Source organism: Cervus elaphus, chromosome 14 (assembly GCF_910594005.1).
Source record: "Cervus elaphus chromosome 14, mCerEla1.1, whole genome shotgun sequence".
Taxonomy (NCBI): Eukaryota; Metazoa; Chordata; class Mammalia; order Artiodactyla; family Cervidae; genus Cervus; species Cervus elaphus.
In genome coordinates, this window is record NC_057828.1 from 22,867,813 (window position 1) to 22,884,696 (window position 16,884).

The 16,884-nt window shown below is 41.5% G+C and overlaps 1 protein-coding gene across 7 annotated transcripts in view; it reads right to left on the reverse strand.

Annotated features, from left to right (window-relative positions):
• Positions 1–16,884, reverse strand: part of ESRRG (estrogen related receptor gamma) — a 674,948-nt gene that overhangs the window by 601,575 nt on the left and 56,489 nt on the right. The window contains exon 1 of one of the 7 annotated variants that reach the window (XM_043924183.1): positions 11,248–11,643. The exons of the other annotated variants lie outside the window; for them this stretch is intronic. The gene's annotated coding sequence lies outside the window, so the exon portion shown is untranslated. Of the gene's footprint in view, positions 1–11,247; positions 11,644–16,884 lie in introns of those variants that run through there. 7 annotated transcript variants of the gene reach the window in all.

The following is a 16,884-nucleotide window of genomic DNA, read 5'->3' on the forward strand; positions in this document are numbered from 1 at the left end:
CTTTGGCCACCTGATGCAAAGAGCCAACTCCTTGGAAAAGACTCTGATGCTGGGAAAGACTGAGGGCAAGAGAAGACGGGGGTGACAGAGGATGAGAGGGTTAGATGGCATCACTGAGTCAATGGACATGAGTTTGAGCAAACTCCAGGAGACAGTGAAGGACAAGGAAACCTGGCATGCTGCAGTCCAGGGGTCGCAAAGACTGAATTCAGTGAACCGAATTTAGTGACTGAACAACAAAATGACTTGTTTGTATTTTTCATATTTATTCTATATCCCATGGGGGAAATTCTAATCATGAAATCATTCATTTATAAATAAAATCTGAAAATGTTAAAGTGACCTACTTTCTCCCTTACCTTTTAAATTCTGGAAAAGCAAGGCTTTTTGATCTCAATATTGTTGACATTTGAGGTTGAATAATTCCGTATTGTATAGAGAGTTGCCCTGTGCATTGCATGGTGTTTAGCAGCATCTGTGGTGTCTCCTCATCAGATGCCCAAAGCACTCTCTTCCCAGTTGCAGCAATCAAAAATGTCTTCAAACATTTTCCTTTAGGGTTCAAAGCTGCCCTTGGCTGAGAACCACTGGTCTAGAGTCATTCTGAAACAGACAAGTAAACTACAGACACAGGTTCTCTAAAATATGCCTCAAACGTAAGATGGTGTGTCCCTACTGGGGATTTCACTCATGCTACAAATAGCATTTTACTAGCAGTGAAGTGAAACCCAAAGCCTGACAGGGATGGTGAGATGCTTACCCACTAACAAGCTATGGTGAGCAAAACAGTCCAAACTTCTTCACTTATGCAAACTCAACATTTAATTTTCTGCAAGATTACCCACAATAATTACAAAGTTTCTATAACCCAGCCTCAAAAGCTTGAAACTCTGAGATCCATAAGAATTGATCTTTTATCGTTTACCTCCGCCATGTACTGTGTCTGTGTAACATAGCAGATGAGTGAAAGCAATGTTGTCCTCTAATTTCTCGAAGTAGGAAAGTGAAACTTTACCAAAATTAAATTATTAAATAATCCAGTGGAGAGAGAGAGAGAGTAAACCTCTAGCGTACAACCATTTTGATTTTAAGCGTGCATCTTTCAGCTGAAAGATTTTTTTTGTCCATATGATAATAATAGTTTGACATTCTAAAAGTAATGCTGAAATATTAGCCGGTAGCTGCCGGTTAAAGATGGTTTGAGGCCAAAAAGCTGACATCTCTGGGACACCAGTGTGTTCACTCTGCCAGTCACATACAGTACTTTTGAAGCATTAGCAATAGCGTGAATGGACTTCCTACCAGGAATCTGCGGTCAAATGCTGACTAACGCCAGATCAACTTGAAGATTTCAGAGCCATTATGAAACATGTAAGCACTCTGACATAGTCAGAACGAAGACAAACCAAGAAATTCACGCTATGACCAAAACTGGGTTAGGATCTCACTGACCAGGGATTAGAAAGATAGAGCGCAAATGGGAGAGAACACACATTCTTTCCACTTTCTAATATCCACGTGACTTATAAGGTTTCATTCCAAAGGGGGGAAAAAATGGCACCCATATTTTAACTAAGTATCAGGCCAAGACAGTTTTATCCGAAGGGTATTAATTGCTCTGGTGAAGGAATGTTGCACCGTCCACTCACACACTGGATCTCATTTAGTTGTTCCTTCATGTTTAAGATGCTATTACTGTCCTGGATTATGCTCCTATGATGGGGTGAAGTGGGCAGGGCATTGAATGACCAGGAACTAAGTGTGCATGTACAAGGTCATTTCTCTTTTGCTTAGAGCTGCCTCGATTCCATCTGCTGAGAAGCTGAGAGTATATCTTCACTCCAGTGCCTGACCTAAGAGAGGAAAGTCAGGGGACTGAGGCAGGGAGAAGTCACCTGCATCCTATATGAGCCCTCCAGGGGGGACTCCCCTTCCCCTGTCCCCTGGCCTGCATCTTTGTTGCTTAGTTACTAAGTCGTGTCTCACACTTTGTGGCCCCATGGGCTGTAACCTGCCAGGCTCCTCTGTCCATGAGATTTCCCAGGCAAGAACACTGGAGTGGGTTGCCATTTCCTCCTCCAGGGGATCTTCCTGACCCAGGCTCCCAAACTGCAGGTGGATTCTTTACTGCTGAGCTGCCTGGGAAACCCCAGCCTTCATCTTTAGTTGAGGACAAAAATCAGAATCTTTGCACCATCCTGTAGCCACAGGTACCGCACCCACCACAAAAACAGACATCACAAGTTATTTCTTCTAATATTCTCAGGGCTGTTTGTTTTCCCCATCTATTTTCCCCCTTTCTAATGCCCTTCCCACCTGGTCTTCAGTCCTACCTCACACCAACCCTCTTTTAAGACTGGAATTGCTAAGAGGTAGAAGCAATCCAGATCTAGGTGCCAGAAGACTCAATTCTGAGCCTTCTGCTCTCTTTTTAACAGTGTCCCCCTGAACAAGCCACTTAATCTTGCTAAGTTAACTTAGCTATAAAAGGGAAATGATAATTTGTGACTTCATAAACTTCCACTACACAAATATCATGTGTTATTAGAAGAAATACTTAAACCTAGAAGGGGTCATTCTGCATGTTATTTCAGTGGACCTGGTAAGAAAACAATTATTTATCGACAAGCACAGTAATTCTCAGGCAGCTTTCCTTAAAGCTGGCCAGATGGTTCCATAACTGTCTAAGGGAAAAGGTGAAAAGCCATCACATTTACCCCCTTTTAATCTTCCTTTTCTACCTTCATCATTTAAACACAGAAAAAGGGTTATTGGACAGTTACCAGATTTTCCCCAAGAAGGAGAAAAGTTTTCCCAGTGGCCTAACTTTAGGGATTCTGCTTAAACTGATTGAGAAGGTGGTCTGACCTTGGCATTAACCTTGGAAATTACAAAGCTTTCCACATTTGCCTCTTTCCACTGTACCTGGACTGCCTCTCATTTCTCACACAACACTTTGGGACCTCCCTCTTTTCCTGGCCCCCTGTACTTAACAAAAACCCACATCTTCAAAACAAGCATGCAGAGCAGAAAGTACTTCTTGAAAGGGAACTCCATCTGCCTTACAAACACGTGCCAGTCGGACATATCGTGGGAGCAGCAGGCAACTGTCTGGGGAAGACACCATAGCATCTGGTGGACCCCAGGAGGCTAAGGCACAAGAAGGCATGGGCTTCTCTCCAGTGCCCAGCCTGGATTCTACGGGGAAAAAGAACATTGTAAACTATAGCCCTTATGTCATTCCTGAAAGATCAGGAGATGGTCTTCCAAACTTGAAGGCAAGAAGAAAACCTTCAGGGAAGGGTCAACCTCTCTTTCTACTTCGAAGAAAGAACCTCATTACGTACACAGGTGTGACTCTTTCATCCATGTGTCTCCAAGTTCTTAGAAGCCGATTAAGTGATAACCGTACCAATTAGAAGAGATCATCACAGGAAAGAGAAAAGTCTTTTTCTGGAGGGTCAAAAACCAGAGGACATTCATATCTGCTATCAACTCCTATGATCTCAGGGAAATAATTTAACTTCTGTATAACTCCTTTTCTTCATCTGTAAATTAGGAAGAAAGTGTCACTGACAACCCACGAGATTTTTTTTTTTGCAAATCAACTCAGTAAGGAAGTAAAACCTTAATTTTAAATAAAAAGCATTAAATATTTAATAATATTTTTAAACATCTTGCCTTCTGCATATGAATTAATCTAACTTATGCCTATAGCTGCAAAAGCACAAAGGGGCTTTGGAAAGTCTTCGTGTTCACATCTGTAAAAGCTAACAGATGGTTCTAATATTATTTGTCTACATGTCAGTGTACCTATGTTTCTCTCTCTTCATGTGTCTATATCTTTGTATGAACCTTTATGTCTCAAAAGGCAGAATAATGTAGCAGGAGAGTGCCCTGGATGTAAAGATAGAATACACAGAGTAAATCCCAGGTCCATTATTTCTGGTTGTGTTGCTTTGGACAAAATAATGTCTAAAATGAGGATGATGATTCTGGATCATCTGCCTCCATGATCGCTTGAGTGTTAAATGATAGCCATGTTCTATGCCACTCTCTCTCTCTCTCCTCTTCCTCCTTTTCTTCCTCCTCATTATTCATTATCCTTTTCCACCACTGTCTCTTATCTCTTCCTGTCCTTAAGATCAAGTTAAAGTATATTTCTAGATTTTTCTGATTATCAAGTAAATAAAATAAATTGCTTTTTACCGTGATCATCTTCCCTGTTTCTGGTTTGAGTCTCCTGAATGTCTTCTGTGTGTGTGTTAGTTGGTCAGTCATGTCCAGCTCTTTGTGACCCCATGGACTGTAGCCTGCCAGGCTCCTCTCTCCATGGGATTCTCCAGGCAAGAATACTGGAGTGGGTTGCCATTCCCTTCTCCCGGGGATCTTCCCAACCCAGGGATCGAACCCAGGTCTCCTGAACTGTGGGCAGATTCTTTACCATCTGAGTCACCTGGGAAGCCCCTGAATATCCTAGAAGAAATATATTTCATGATTATTGGGTCTCTTTCATTCCAGAAAATACACCTTTTCCACCAACTCTGCAAACTGTCTCCGACTTAGTGAACAGTGTAGGGGAGATATGTATAGAAGATTATAAATTGGAGGCTTTTGTCTGTCACTCACTAGCTGGGCAAGTTCTATTACCTCTTATAGGCTCCATTTTCTCATTTATAAGATGCAAGTAACACTATCTATTTCAAAAGAATAATGGGAGAATTAAATCAATTATGATACCATTTAAAACACATGGCATAATGCCTTTTTAAATGGTAAGTACACAATAAAGAGCAGCTTTTATTATGTTAAAACTACAACAGTTTTATTATTAATGATACCATGGTTAACATTAATAATGGTGATTTTTAAGAGGGAATCTTGAAGGTAGCACACTGCCCCATCAAATAGCTTAGAGACAAAAACGTCTAAGAATTGCTAACAATTACTGTGTACTAGACATTTTTCTTACTATTAATACTTTCCAGGTATTAACTCAGTTATTTCCTAGGTCATCATAGCTCATGAGTGGTTGATCCAAGGCTCAAACCTGTGAGTTCAGGACTGGGATATAAAGCACCTTTCAAAATGCTAGGAAAGATAGCATCTTCTAGACCAACCAAACTGCTAGTAATTTGTTACCAATAACAAAGTACTGTGGAGAAGGCAATGGCAACCTACCCCAGTACTCTTGCCTGGAAAATCCCATGGACGGAGGAGCCTGGTGGGCTGCAGTTCATGGGGTCACACAGAGTCAGACACGACTGAAGCGACTTAGCAGCAGCAAAGTACTGAGGGCTTTTCTGGTGGTGCAGTGGTAAAGTATTTGCCAGCAATGCAGGAGACATGGGTTTAATCCCTGGGTCAGGAAGATCCCTTGGAGAAGGAAATGGTAACCCATTCCATTGTTCTTGTCTGGAGACAAAACAAGAACAATGGTAACCACCCCCAGTGTCCAGTGGGTAGTCTCAGGACAGAGCAATCTGGCGGGCTATAGTCCACGAGCTTGCAAAGAGTCGGACACAACTTAGCAACTGAACAACAACAAAGTACTGAAGCCTGCTTATGATTTTCTTTCTAAACGTTTTCATTTATATTGGAGTATAGCCAATTAACAATTTTGTGATAGTTTCAGGTGGATAGCAAAGGGTCTCAGCCATACGTATAAATGTATCCATTGATTTTTTTTTAAATTTAAATGAGTGTAGATATAAAGGCATCGCTCTTGCTCACCAACATTGTGACTTCCTCTCTACTGTAGGAAAGGAAGCAGTGTATCCAAACTAAAACTTTAGGACTTGCTTAGAGCCCTGGGTTCATCCGTGGTATGAGGACCTCAGATGCATCAGCATTTGCATCTTTTCATCACCACCACCACCACGACCATCATCACCACCGTGTTACTATTTATTGATCATTCTGTGCCAAGCATGGGCTTTCCCTGATGGCTCAGTGTTAAAGAATCCACTTGCCAGTGCAGGAGATGTGAGTTTGACCTCTGGGTTAGGAAGATCCCCTGGAGAAAGAAATGGCAACCCACTCCAGTATCCTTTCCTGGGAAATCCCATGGACAGAGGAGCGTGACAGGCTACAGTGCATGGGGTCACAAACAGTCAGACACAGCTCAGCAACTAAACAACACCACCAACAAGCATTCTTCACATATATTTTTCTGCATGTGCTAAAGCAGAAAAAAAAAATGTTGAAAATCATTGAGCTACACAATTCCAGATGCCTTCTGAAGATTTTCCTCATAATTCTACCCTACAGGACTCCACCACCAACCTTGAAAAGAAAAGAGGAATGACAGTGATATTTACTGATATCTATCTTGTGTCAAGCATGAGATTAGGGACTTTCCATACATAATCTTATTTAATCCTCACAACAAACCTAAAATATAAGCATTATATTTTTTGCTTAGTTATTGTCACTGATTTTTTATTATTTTAATCTCAGATGTACAATGAAGAAAATCACAGCTCAGAATGACTTGGTATCTTTCTCAAGGCTCACTGAGCTTCTAAATTACAGCTTGAGGATTAGAACTAAATGTATATGTCTCTTTTGAGCAATCTCTTTAAAACAGCCTTACCATTTACTAAACTGACTTGTTTTCTTCCAATGTAATATAAACTCTCTCTTTTTTGGTCTGCTCACTGGAAGGTAGGAGCCCTCAAAAGAGTGCCAGCCTGGGAATCAGAAATCTCAGCTTGTAGCCCTGGCTGTTCAACTCACGGGTTGTGTGACTCTGGAACAGTCATTTATCCATTTAAAATGAACCATCTCCAGCTCTAATTCTACACACTACAACTGCCTGAAAGTAGACACCAGACACCCATCATCACTCACATGATATCAGTTCTAATGGCAGGCGTTCTCTCTGCCCTTGGAAGAGAAGATGATGGAGAGGGACCCACTGCACAAGAACATTTGTTGACCAGACCACCAGACAAGGGTGGTTACGGAGGAGGTTGGCTGGGAAGTGTGAGAAAGTCATCCACCTTACAGCTGTCCTGGCCTGAACATGACCATGGATAAACAAGAGTCCCTCTCTAGAGAATCCTGCTGGCATCTTGTCTTCATTCCTTTCTGGAAAAAAAAAAAAAATTCATATCCCTGTGAAGAATGTATTGCCTTCGACACGCAACTGCCAAAAACCCAACTGTAGGCAAAATCCATCTGACAAAAATCCCTTAACTGCTTTGATTCAGTTCTTAAAGGAGATTAGTGGTTGGAAGGTCACAGAGAAGCCAGCCTACTGCACACTGCAGCCTGGGGTTTCAAAGCTCTCACTACTAAGGGGATCTCCGTACCTCATGCCCCTTCCCTCCAGGCCGTTTAATCAATGAATCAACAAATAGTTACCCAACGAGGCTTCCCTGGAGTCTGCAGGTCACTTCAGATGTGCCTCTCCAGTTCAATAGCAGGAGAAAGAAAAACAGATTTTTCTGACTCTTCTTAAAGTTTCCATTTATAAAACCAGGACTAACATGAAAAGACTGCGGGTCTCTTCTCCCTCTTTTTCTCTTCCCTTGAACCCTTCTGATTCACAAAGAAAACGCTATGGAGTTGAGAGAATAATAAGAGATAAAAGGAAGGAAGGGAGGAAGGAGGGACAGTAGGAGGCAAGGAAGGAAGGAAAGAGGTGGGGAGACAGACAGGAAGCAGAGAATCAGAAGCTTAGAGTTTAGGAAGGTCAAAGGACACAGCAAACATGTAGACAATCTTCTCAAGATAAACCACAATGGAAAAGAATATGTAAAAGAATATATATATGTATAACTGAATCCTTTTGCTTTATAGCAGAAATTAACACAACACAGTAAATAAGCATACTTCAATAAAATTTTTTTTAAAAAAAGAAATCTCTCTTTGGTAGCATGTAACTTTCATGTTAACTACCCTGTGAATTACTACTGCTCTTTAGTAGATGTGATTATCTTAAAGAACTAGTTACCACTAGTTTAAGCTTTTAGGATTGATGTAATGATGAAGGTCTTATACCTCTAGGTGTTTTTCCGCTCTCAGCTCTGGCAACAGGATCACAGAGAAAATGCTCACATTGCCTCAAATACCCACAGTATCAGAAATCAAAAATACACACACCAAAAAAACTTAAATAATTTTCTAAATAATTTGCATGGAAATAAAAAAAACTACATGGCAAAAAGATACTACTTTGGGCCTACGGCAAATGTTATGTTAACAAAACTACACTAGGTTACAAACTAAATCACCATCTCCCAAGTGATGACCAGTTACTGCATGTACAACTGTCACTAGAGCAGGACCAGCCCATGATGTGACTATCGATCTCTGACCCAACACTTAGAGCAGGATTCTGCTTCACCAAATGTTTCCTCAACCAAAAATAATAATGAAACTAGGAACAGCTTATGCCAGACATGGTGGAAAATACCTTCTATGCATCAGCTCAGTTAACCCTTTCACCTGCCCATGAGCAGGTCTGACCCTCCTCAGTCTACAGAGGACAATGTGTCCGACAGAGAGGTGAAATCACTTTGCTCCAATTCTTAAGCACAGTGATCAGGTCCGGAACAAAATCTCCAAGCCAGGTCTCACTCCACGGGTTGTGCTTCTAACCACCTTGTAGCTGACACTTTACTCCTGCTCTTCGGTGTAGGGAATCAAAACTGGGAAAAGTAAAAATACTGTATTTCATTATCATTTATCACCTCACCAAGACTTGGTGCTCCCCTGCCAGCTTCAAATCGCTCCTTTCCCTCACAACATGAATGACTACAGTTTCTTCTTTCCTTTCTTTTAGATAAGCAAACCTAGTATCAGAAGAGCTAACAAACCATGAAGCTATAGACAACCAGAACATTCCAAAGAATTCTTCAGTCTAAGCATGGGATGAGCTTTAAAAAGCTCATTAAAAAAAAGTTTAAATATAAGTACTGCGTTAACACTCATAGGTCTAAACAAAGAGTCTGCTAGAGAAAACTCCTGAGTGGATACAGAAAAGACTGATGCTCTGTTATCTTAGTGAACTTCTAAATTACAACCCCCAAGCTTTTTTTCACATGCTGATGGGGTCTATTGTAATGAAGGCATTAACAGAAAAATAAACAACCCAAATTCTATTATTCAATATGACATCTCTATATGTACAATGATGCATCTATTCAGAATCATATCCGTATGATAAAAGGAGGTAAGATATACACACAGCATGATATTTTGTTCCAAGATGATATGATGATTCCTAGCATCTGTGCATAGACCAGTTTGAGTCTATTTCACCTTGAGACACAACACACGTAGAGACAGACCCTTCCTCAGGGTGCCCGGGATTGTCCAACACAGTGACTCTGAACCCCTTCATTCGCCAGGACCACCCTCCAAATCTGGCTTCTAAGTGTCCCCTTTCCCCCCAACTCTGAAGACTAGAGTTTCTTCTTTCATTTCCTTTAACAAGCACAGCTGAGATCAGTACCAAAAAACCCACAAAGGTAGCGCTTGACACACAAACAGTGTGTTAATGATTCCTGGTTGAAGGCAAATGTATGAATCTACAGCCACGTTCATGTCCAGAAACCATTTCTACCAGAGAAATGCAAATCACATTGCAAAGGCGCGTCCTTGTAGAACTCAGCAAAGGTCTGCCTGGACTCCAACCTAGAGGTTAGACACGGCGCTTCTCCCAGAATCTGCCTGTGCTCATTACCATATTGCAGGAGTGGCTTCTGAAGCCAAGAACAGTTTTCAGAAAGGCCAAGGTTCTCAAATAATCCAGAGATTTAGGAAGGCAGATAAAAGACAGTGGCACCATGTAAAAGCCAAGGGACAAAATGACCTATTCCTCCTACATCAAAGCCTGAGGACTTCTAAAGCACACTTTTAGCACGACCTTCCATGGAGGAAGCCCAGGAAGACACAGATGTCCTTTGGGTTTCTAAAAGGAAGGTACTTACCGTGAAAACCCACCAGTCACCACGCTTTGCCCAGCATGACAGTGGCCACCCTTCTCCACGGAAGCAGAGCCTGGGACCCACCAAGTTTGTGGAGCTGTCTACTTGGGTTGCTTGGGAATAGGTGAGGGGGGAGACGGGGGCAGGGTGGGCAAGGTGGGGGAGAAAAGACGGACTTTCCCTTTAAAACTGAACAGAAGCTGATCCCAAATCACATGACCTTTTACCGTAATTTCTATTAAAATCATTTCATGTCTGGTTGCCTCTGCTCTCCTGGCTCATTTGTATTGTTTACAACAAGTCATTGCTCTGGCAGTGAGTGGGGGCTGAATCCATGGTTACCCGTTTTTACATTCACTAGTTAAATGGAATGCAGCCCTGCTGTGGGTTTCAGGGAACCAGCTCTTAAGAAACCACAATCCAGCTATCAATCAGCCTAATCGGAGAGAAATTAATCTTATAAACCCAAGTATTGGTACATATTAAAAATTGATGGCGAAGGGGCACGGGCTTTTTATTGGTTGGAGTTACGAAAGTGGCCAAGCTGACATTCGACTCAGAGCTTCAGAGTATTCGGTCTGTGGTCTCCATCTGACAGCCGTACACGTTGTGCAGCTAAACAGCTTTCAAGAGGAACACGACCACCCTTGTAAATAAATCCTCCCTCCCCCCACCCCCACCCAATTTTGTGAGCATTTCCTTCACCTGGTTGCTCTTAGGATCCAAAGCATGCCTGAACGACAGTTCAACCAGACTGCAAACCAGCAAAGTAACTTAACCAGATACACACAGCCAGTAAAACATCACACCGACAGCCTTGGGTAGGATTCAATTAAGACAAAAACCCCAGTGGAATGCTCTTTACGAGTAAATTAAAACTGCAAACTAATATGTTTCATTGAGAGCAAGGACGGTCCAAATCCATTCTACTGTCCATGAATTTAGGTGGTTAATTCTTCTAAAAACATTCCCCAAAGCAAACTTGTTTCTCAAGATGGACATGCTCAGCAATTATCATTCCTAATCAAAATTTACAAGTTTTCTAGTTTAATGCCCACCATCATCGTCCCACAAGTCACATCTCCACGCTAAATGAGAACAGCAAATAGTTAAAGCTAACATATTACAACCCCATCTACTGCAAAGTCACTGTATCAGAAGCTAGAATTGATTTGTTTCCTCAGAACGAATGGAAAATGAATGTAACAAAACGTCAGAAAAATCCCTCCTGCACTGCTAATCGGATATTGTATAATGGTTGATTGCAGCTCTGCCCCGTCCGCTCGCTGCCTAAATCGTACATACTTACACGTTCTGGGCTCTTCCAAGAGTTTGGTGCAGTTTCAAGGACAAATGTCTTAAGGAAGCCTCTCTACTGTGCGGCAGGGAGTCTAGCGCGGATCTGATGACAAGAGCGCGGTGCTAAATCTGACAACAGAGAAGGAAACTTCCTGCGTGGAGAGGAGATCTTGGAAAGTCTCGGGGTTAAAAAGGCTGCTTTGAATGTGCTGGGTGATCTGCTCCCTGGTTGTGTATACACAGTAGCAGCTGATCTGTGTTTGCAGCCCTGCAGAAAGGAACCTTTACTGAAAACCAATGGTATCACATTTCAGCGGAGCTGGTGCCAAGGGCTGGAGAGCAGAGCCACCTTTGACAACTTCACACAATTCAACCCAGCAGCCTTACCACAGGTCACAGAGGCGCGTACAAGGCATCTCTCCCCTCCCACCCCATCCCAGGTTTCACCTCGAAGAGGTTAGCGCAGTTCCCTGGGAATCTAAACACTGTTACCGGCTCGACTCTGCCAACAGTACAAGGTATTTCCTGGACTTTTATTAAATATAGTCCCCAATCCCTGCTGTCCTGACCTACCATGGACTGTATTTTTAGAGAATTTTAAAAAATGAACCTTAATTTTTAAAAGGCATGGTTCTCTATTATACAAAACGTCAGATCCACGGTGGGTTACTAATTCGTGGTGAGTATTTCAGGCTCCCTGGACATTCCTCACAAAGAAACCGAGGGAAAATAAATCAGGATTGGAGACCTGGGTACCCAATTCCGAGTTCAGAAGTCGGAGCTATCAAATTCCTGTTTGGTTGGGGGCCATCTTTTTTACTGTTGATTCTAAACTGGCCACAACTGTAAAACTTCACTCCAGGCGAACCTACTAATAGAATAGGGCCCTTGGGATTTTAGGATCAGGCAAGCAGAGTATGAATATGCTGTGCATATCACCTTCTTTCACCCTACGATGGAGGAGAATGGAGATTCTAGACCTTGCCAGCTCCAAGAGGGAAAGTGAAGAGAGTATAAGAGATAGAGGGGGTTTAGGGGCGGGGTGCTGGCTGCTGGGCAAACTTGGTCCAAGTCACTGGTTAACCACTTCAGTATCTGTGTGTGCCTCAGGGCCCTTCCTCCTCCTTCTGTCCTGATGACAAGTCTGCTGCTGCTGCTGCTAAGTCACTTCAGTCGTGTCCAACTCTGTGCGACCCCATAGACAGCAGCCCACCGGGCTCCGCCGTCCCTGGGACTCTCCAGGCAAGAGTACTGGAGTGGGTTGCCATTGCCTTCTCCAGATGACAAGTCTAGGCTATGGTATATTATATGGTATTTTCTCACAACTGCACATCTTACTTCAAAGGGTAGAAATCAGGGCTGACGGTTTAACCAAAGGCCGTGTTCAATGTGTCAGGCAGCACAGGGAAGTGTTCACCTGCTTCTCTGAATGCTGGCCCATAAGCTGCCTGGGCACCTGGTCAATTATCCAAATCTTTTCATTTTGCCCACACTACGGGTCAGATGTCATGGTCATTTCCCTACCCTGTAATGTAATGACAGCTTCCTATCCTGACGCGACTACTTTCTACCTACTTGCGATTGAGTTGTTTAAAATCTTGAACTTCTGATTCTTCACCTATGAAATGGAGACACTGTGTCTACCACACAAGATTACTGGGAAGATTTAAAGAATAGTATAGGTCAAGGGCTGACCCTAGGTGCCTGGAATGCATGCATTTATTAACATTTACTGAGCCCCCTCAGAACAAGGCCCAGGGCCAGAATCAGGGGTACAGGTCAGCTGAGACACAGCCCCTATTCTCAAGCACAACGCTTCCAGTATCTTTACTCCTTTCTTCTCGAAATGTGTGTAGTCTCCATCATACACCAAAAAAAATTTTCAAATACTCGGTCCCATTTGATTCTATGATAATCCTATAAGACAGATGAAACTATGTCCATTTTGCAAGTGGGAAAACCATGGTTTAAGGAGGTGAGAGTCACAGAGCTAGTAAATAATAGCTGGGGACTTCCCTGGTGATACAGTGGTTAAGAATTTACCTTTCAATTCAGGGGACACAGGTTCAATCCCTGGTCAGGGAACTAAGATCCCACATGCTGCAGGGCAACTAGTTCCAAGTGTCAGAACTAGAGAAGACTGCACACTGCAACAAAGATCCAGCCCAACCAAAAGACAAAACAAAACAAAACGTGTAGCCCAAACTTCAATCCAAGTTCTGATCCTGTCACCATACATATGAATTTGTCACAGAGCATTCATTTTCTGCACAAATCTACACTGTATTGTTATCTTAATAATTTTATGTGCATTATTGTACTTCCCTAAAGATAGTGTTGGAGAAGAGAATGGCAAGCCACTCCAGTATTCTTGCCTGGAAAATTCCATGGATAGAGGAGCCTGACAGGCTACAGTCCATGGGGTCACGAAGAGTTGGATACTACTGAGCGACTGAGCAAAGATAGTCTAAGTCTTTAAAGAGAGACTTAAAATTATTTTCTATTCTCTTAACAGACCTAGCCTGATGCTAAACATATTATGTGTTTAATATATTTTCCTAGATGTAAAAGAAACTCAAGCTGGGTTCATTTACTCCCTATGATCACTCTTGCAGGAAGCCATAGCTTCTCAACAAATAATGGTTGGGAGGTTCTCTGTCGCCTTCCAGTGTCTGTGCTATATCTTTGTGAGAGCTAAGGTGCTTTAGTCGTGTCTGACTGTGTGTGATGCTATGGACTGCAGCCCACCAGGCTCCTCTGTCCATGGGATTCTCCAGGCAAGAGTGGGATGCCATGCCCTCCTCCAGGGGGTCTTCCCAATCTGGGGATGGAACCCACATCTCTTATTTTACCTGCATTGGCAGGTGAGTTCTTTACCACCTGGGAAGCCCATGCTGTGTCTTCAGTTACTTTCAAATAATTATACACATGTCAAAGTTTTTAACATTGCCTCATAATTAAACCACCCCAAAATTGTTTTCTTCATTGGTTTAACATATATTCTATACATTAAGACCCAATGAATTTTGATAGGAAACATTGAATATTTACTTTTAAATTCAAACTTGATCCTTAGCTATCTCAAGATTCCTAGTTTCCCTCTAGTTTCGAGGTTTGACAAGTCACAAAGTATAGAATTACATTGATCATTATCTTGTGAATTAGAGCAGAACACACTGCCAACCAACCTCAGGTTAAACCCAAGCAGATTTCTGATTCTTTTAAATAAATACACTCTCTGCACAAACAGTCCAGATTTCTTCAATAATTCTTGATCTACTGCTTCACCTTAGGTTTTGAAATGTAGTCCATTTCTGATGGAAGAATTGGCTAGACACTTATCAGTGAATCCTACACAAAAATATTTTTGAAGGAGATCTGTAAAGAATCTAGAATTTGGAGTTCAACTGATGCATTACATTAATTAGCTCTGTTATATCTTGGAAATTTTTCCTTGAATGAAATTTATATCATTATTAATTAGTACTTACTGCCAAACAATGATTCCTTTGGCCTTAACAAAAACCCAGGGAAATCTAGATTAACACCAATGTCAAGTAAAAAGTGGAATGACAGGCAGTGTTTGAGACAAAGAAAACAATGACTGGATTCATTATTTTTGTTTCCAAAGTCATTCCAAAGTCATTTGTTCCCAAATTCACACGTGTATTTAGACAAGCTGTGGCCATCTGTAAGGGCGGGTAAATATGTTCCTTTTGCACTGGCGTTGCATACATTAGAATTACCAGGCTTGCTCCATTCAACTGGCCAGCTGCATACGATTTCCTGCTTCCTCCTTAAATAAAATATTATGTAAACTACCCACCACATACTTGGTCCACAGTTCTTGGACCACAGTGGACAAGAAACACACTTCCCAAAGACCACTCTGGAGCTAAACAAATTGACCTCAGCCTTGGGCAGACCTGTTCAGCATGGATAACTGCTTGACGCAATGACTTTTCCTCACCATTTAAAAATACATAGAATGTTCAAGCACTTTTACAACCATGAGTCTCACTCAACTCCCACAACCATCTTGGAATCAAATGCTTTTCTTATTTACATGTTTACTGATACGACAAATTCAGAGAACTTAATAATTTCCCAAGGTCAGACAGGCATGAATGGCCCAGGAAAAATTTCAAAATGCATGCTCAAACTCTTAACTCCAATGCTTTTCCACGTAATTCACATACCATATTCTCTTCAGGAAGAATGTGCATACGTTAGCTTCCCTCTTTTTCCTTTTGGTTCCTCATAGTACAGATCAGTTGAATGCAGACCAAGCTCTCTCTCTCTCTCTCTCATTCAAATACACACACACACACACACGCATGCACGTACACACACACCCACCCATGTGCCTCTTTTCTACCTTCAGCTGCCTTCTATCTTTTCTTCTCTCACATCTTGGCCAATTACTTCAAACAGAATTGTTTCTCTACATCTTTTTCACTTTCCCACTTTTCAATAATTGGCTGTCAAAAACCAATCGTATTATAGGTGATAAACTTAGGTGTACTGCTAATTTACACTATTCCCAGGGAAAGAAATCTTTTGCAACCCTGTCTCTAAAAACCCTGAAAGTTACTAAAAGTTTCATTCATAAATTTTTGTTTTAAAAAATCCCTTTCAGATACTCTGCCATCTATCCTTTTAACTTCCATTTATATGTGTATTCTCTTAAACATCCACCCTCTAGAATCTAGATAAATGATAAACTATCGGTCAGTTTTATTGCCTTTATGTTACACTCATCACTTGTCTCATAACAGCACTGTTTTTTGCAGTTTTTTTCATCACTGAAGTACAATAATTTACTCTAGTAAGTAATGCACGATCTTATGGCCTAGCCTAGTAAAGTCATCTGCATTGAAGATTATTTTCTGTGGGGGAAAAAAGCATGTAACTAATAATTATCTACAAATGAAAAATTTCAGTGTAGACTTGAGTGTCTAAGTTTCATGAGGCTTTCATTTCAAAGCCCTGAACCTGAGCTTACTTACTACTTTATACATTAACATCTCCAGTCATGGCATAAGGCTATGCTTTTGTAAATAATTCGCTTATAGAACAGAAATAACCCAAAGTATGATTAATTGGTTTATTCATTATTAATCAATCACTTAATTCAGAATCACCGGAGACCATCAAGTCACATCCCTTCATTTTAGCAATGAAGGGACAAAGGGACATAGTTCTCAGATGAAGAGGACAGGCAGATCACATTATGAACTCTGCTCTGGACCATTTTGACTGTCCCTGAGCTGAAGATCAATGTTCAGTAATATACCCATTAGCTAAAAAGCACAAATTTCTAACTCTGATGGATCCAAAGGGTCCTAAGTTATTATGTCCCATTTCTGTAACCTTTGGAAAATAAATGTTCATCCTAAGTAGAACATGAATTTCTAATAACTGAATTAAACGGTTCATCTAAATAGCCAACTTTGGATTTCTCTCCACACATAATAACTTGGAAAAATATATAGCCTGTGTTTACTAGAGCGCTATAGCCACAGTCTCTAAGAAGAGCTATAACTTGCTAACAATTTTCCTGATTTATGTTTGAAAACATACAGGGCATGAAATGATTTCTGCAACCTTACATTTTCCTCAAGAACACTGGTAGGCAGAAGACAGG